This window comes from Hakea prostrata, chromosome 11 (assembly GCF_041222555.1).
Source record: "Hakea prostrata isolate BN-2017 chromosome 11, UWA_Hpros_2, whole genome shotgun sequence".
Classification (NCBI taxonomy): Eukaryota; Viridiplantae; Streptophyta; class Magnoliopsida; order Proteales; family Proteaceae; genus Hakea; species Hakea prostrata.
The window spans coordinates 6,933,762-6,938,723 of NC_142610.1; the positions used below are offsets into that span (position 1 = coordinate 6,933,762).

Sequence of the window (4,962 nt, forward strand, 5' to 3'; positions counted from 1 at the left end):
TATTATTATTATTATTATTATTATTATTATTATTATTATTATTATTATTATTATTATTTTATGAATTTACATTTGATATTTTAGGTCAAAGAATAGGGCCAATTAAGGCTAGGGCCAAGATAAGGTCAATCAGGGCCAGGGACAAGGCTATCAAGGTCAGGGCCAATTAGGGCCAATCAAGGTTAGGGCCAAGGCCAATTAGGGCCAATCATGGCTAATTAGGGTCAGGGTGAGGGCCAATCAGGGCCAATCCATCCCGACCCGGCCCAATTAGGGCCAATTAGGGTGGGAATGGGCTTGGCTTGGCCCTGAACTAGGGTTAGGGGCGGGAATGGGGCGGGAATGGGCTCAGATTAAAACATATAGGGGAGGGCTTGGGATTGCAAAAGCCCGGCCCAACCTGGCCCAGTTGCAACCCTCGCTCTCAATAATAAAATTTATGCTTCATAAGAATCTCATTCGACTTTTAGATAGACCATTAAGTGGCATATTAGGGAACAGTTGAAGAGTAGCACTGAAAATTTATCGAATGATTAGATCAAATTCTACTTGATTTTTTTTTCTTTTCAAAGTCTATAGAGTTTGATTAATATAAAAAAAGACATAGAACAAGTTATATACACCTGAACTCGTAAACAATTACATTTAGATCCCTGAAATATTTTCTATTTTGTTTAAATTCTTATGTTTCAAACTATATATCAATTGCATATTCATTTTCAAGATAATGGGGATAAATGACTTGACATCTACTATACTTTCTAGATTTATTGTGCTCCTTTGACCTCAAAGGCTCAAACCTGTTTCTTTCTTACTTTCAGAGAATGTATAAACCGTTTGCTTTTTGTTGGTGGGCTGCATTAACGACTGATTTTATTTTTTTGATAATTTTCAAATTCTTTGAACTTATAAAAAAAAAATTCAACAATGAAAAATATATTCTGTTTAATTTAAAATTAATAGTATTTAGACATAGGAGACATTTATAATAAAATACATTTCAGAGGGTGCTAACGTAATAGTTTTCAAGCCAAGAAAGTGGATATGTAATTTGCCCAAAGAAATAAAGGAAAAAAAAAAAAGATTCATTTATATTGTTTGGTAGCTTTATATTAGGGAATATGACTATTACATATACCACAAGAGAGTCAAACCTTTTCACTAAGAAGTGCTAGTCATAATCGATTGAGCAGCCTGTCAATGATAGAGTAAATCATATTATTTATTACTAACACACACAATCGTATTAGTCTAGTATTAGATGATTCAAATGTGTTGAACATCTAATCATATTCAAGTTCTAGCTAGGATAAAAACAACATACATATTAATAAAATCCATAGTGAAAATCTATCTCAGTCATAGATGTAGCTTTCGAATAAATTTTGTAACACTCATCTTCTACGAGTGTGTTTTTATCATTTTTTATAGCTTTTTTTTTTTTTCAAGCTTCCTTGTATTGCTATATTAACGCCTTGTGCATTGGGGAGTGTGGATCATCTCCCCGTTAGGGAAGCACAAATTGCTCCGTGCGGTGTTATAACCACAAGTCATATGGGGCCCATAGGTAAAAAGTAATAAAACATAAAAAATAAAAATAAAAATCCATCATCCAAACCCTGTGGAACCCCTGTAATTTGTGGTGAATAAGCCATTAGGGGAGCTGATCAGGATTGTGCATTTGGGTACCATTTTTTTAACTAATAAACAAAAAAACATTTGATATCAATTGAAAAATTGCATCATCATAGAAACTTTTACAATGATTAATTGAGTTTCTTTGTCTTAAAGTGTTACAAAGAACTGTGTTCATGTAACTACAGACGCCCTAATGATGAAAGTGAAGGAGCACATTCCGGCCTCCATTCCCAGAACCAATGCTTGTTAACATACATGCTCAGCCAGTTTGAATTGATTAATCAAAAGTGACATCTATAGGTATCCGTGACCATGTGGTCTCCTGCAAACATTAGTTTCTTCCATTCCTCTCTGCAAATATGTGCTTAACCATTATGGAAATGCTAATCCACAGGCGATTCTACACATAATTTTTTTCTTCTTCTAATGTCTGCACTTTAAAGCAAAATGAAATATGGATGATTACCACTTTCTGTTTTCTGAAACCATCAAAATGAACACATGTACAGAAAGCTCCAAAGCTTGCTGCATCTGTTTCTAATATTAAAACCCTAGCTTCCACTAGCATACAAAACTATGCACTAGTGTTGGTTTATCCAATCTAATGTGCTTTCACATGCATGGGTCCAATTTTAGTATTTAATTCACATTTTCTATCTACAAAACCCTAACCATGAAACTCACTGAACCACCAAGCTCGTACCCATTTTTGAGTACTTGAGATATGGCTTCCAACAAGCAACTTGCATCAACTGCCCTTTTCCTGACCCTTAACCTTCTCTTCTTCACTATGGTGTCTTCCCAATGCTCAATAGCTCCACCACCACCAAAATCATCCTCACCAAAGCCAAGCCCCAAGCCCACACCGCCATCACCTAAACCAAATCCCAAGAACCCATCACCATCTCCTAAGCCTGCAAGTAAGGGAAAATGTCCAAAGGACACCTTAAATTTGGTGTTTGTGCCAATGTGCTGAAGAACTTGGTCACAGTAGTATTTGGAAAACCACCCAAGACCCCTTGCTGCAGTCTCATCAAGTGTCTGGTTGATCTTGAAGCTGCTGTTTGCGTTTGTACTGCTCTGAAGACCAACATCTTGGGCATTAACCTCAATGTACCAGTGTCCTTGACATTGCTCTTGAACTTCTGTGGAAAGAAGGTCCCATCTGGTTTCCAGTGTGCCTAGTTTGTACTGTTGTGCCACCTTATATAGTTATATTGTCACTCTATCTTTCACTCTTACCGGAGTTTTTGCTGCCCTTCTATTCCTCTCTTGTGTTCGTTGGCTTGGTAGATGAGTTCTACTGTTGTTATTCTTAGTCTACTTCATTGATTGGGTGGCTGGAAGGCTCCTCATTTTCCTTCTCAACTTCTCCTGTAATTCTTTTAGGTAAAAATTAAAGTAGCCGCTGAATGAGTAAAGTAGTACCAGGATTTCAAAGCTGGAAGGGTTTGTCATGGTTCAATAGCTTTAAAGAGGCCATGGTGACTCAATTTAGTATCGAAAGTTCTGCCACTGTTGCAACAAATCAAACAATTTGAACAGTTCATTGGTACTCATATTGCTTGAAATTATATGGATTGATAGACAGTTATTGTCAAGATATTTTCTCTCACTGACAAACGTTCTTGTTTGCATATCATTATGAGTATGTCGGTTGCAAGGAAATGGAAAAGGGAAATGAATATGAGAGAACATTTAGTTTATAAGGTTTGCAAAACATGGTTTGGTAACACATGAGAGATTACCAGGGTTTGTTGCTCTATGCAAGACCTCTAGTAATGGCATTCCAGTAGTTGGTCAGAGGATTATCGACTCTAAATCTCAAATGCGTACTCAAGTTTATCGGTAACTGAGATAGTGCAGATCTCTGGAAGTTTTCATTCAGGGTCATCGATGATGTTAGAGGGAGGCTTGGGAAGGTGATGAAGGCCAGTGCTATGCTTGTGACAACTAACATTTGTAACTTTGGGCTTGCGAGGTGCAAGACTGAGGCACGAATAGATTTGCTCGGCTATGAATGCTCTCATTAAATATAGAGAGTTGAGAGCCAAAATTCCTTGGGTTTTCATTGTACAAGTGTTTTTATTTTTATTTTTTATAGTTAAGTTAAAATTACATTCTCATTTGAAAAGTGCAAGTAATTCTACTTGGAAAAATAAAATGCTGGCAACCAAACACTTAAATGATTTTTCTTGGGAAAATAAATTTCAATTTTACGTCAAAATATTTGCATTCCTTTCTACCGGATATAGTTTATAGTTTCTTATTGGCATGGAATTTATTCTGATGCGTGCAGGGTACATGACTCAAAGTTAAATAGCACATGATGAAATGTGGGAATATTTTGAGAAGGACAGATAAATTTATCAACACAGGAGGACTGGGGAAGGGAGAAGGGAGATCTCACTAAAGCACTTTTGTTTGGTTTGCGTGATGGAATAAATCAAGCCCGACTTTCGAATATTCAACTCTCTGAGATTTGGTGCAATGAAGAAGAAGAAGTGTTTGATCTACTCTTGCAGCCAAAACACAAATTTTGGCCATTAGTCTTTGTCCCCTTTTTTGTACAATTGACTACTTGTATTAAAGATATTAAGCTCAGCAGGTTTAGATCCCCACACTCCAACAATGGTTTGTCTATCTAGCATCTAATTCCTCCGTATAACACAAGAAGGGATTGACTGTATTAGACACTACTAGTCTTTGTATTTGCTACGCTAAGTAATATAAGTCTTTTCTTTCTTATAAAAAAAAAAAAAAAAAAGGTCTATAGTTCTTAGTGGCATGGAACCATTTGAATACTTGACATGTATTCATGAAGTGACCCTACTTAGGAGGGGTAAGGATGGGTGTGTTCCCACTATTCTATTGTTAATTTAAAAAAAAAATAATAAAAAAAACTAATCTGTAAATGTAGTTGATAAGAGGTTTTATGGTAAAGTTCTTGTTTCTTGTGTTTTTTTCTTCCATTATTTGAAAAAGAAACAGCTCAAATCATGTGTATGTAATCCAGTCTCTTTCTTGTGGTTTTTCTTTTCATTTTTAAAACGAATCAACGTTTTGACATAGTTTTGAGCCCACTTTAAGTTGGTGTTTCTCACAAGAAAATATTGTTTTTCTTGAAAAAGCAGAGAAACACCGTCTTCCAATGGGGGCATTCTTGTCTTTTGGACATCAAAACATCACCTATTCAACTCCTATTTTCATATCCTAAAAACTCAAAATTTCTTTTCTCTTCTTTTTTCTTCCCCCCCCCCCCCTTTTGGTTACAAAAACCGTTTTTTCCTATTTGACATTACATGATTTCATCACCCTAAACTG

General features: G+C 35.9%; 1 pseudogene; it reads left to right on the top strand.

The window, feature by feature from the left end:
* The first annotated feature begins 2,340 nt into the window (after window positions 1-2,340).
* Window positions 2,341-3,731, top strand: LOC148999820 (pEARLI1-like lipid transfer protein 3 pseudogene; annotated as a pseudogene).
* Window positions 3,732-4,962: the final 1,231 nt, after the last annotated feature.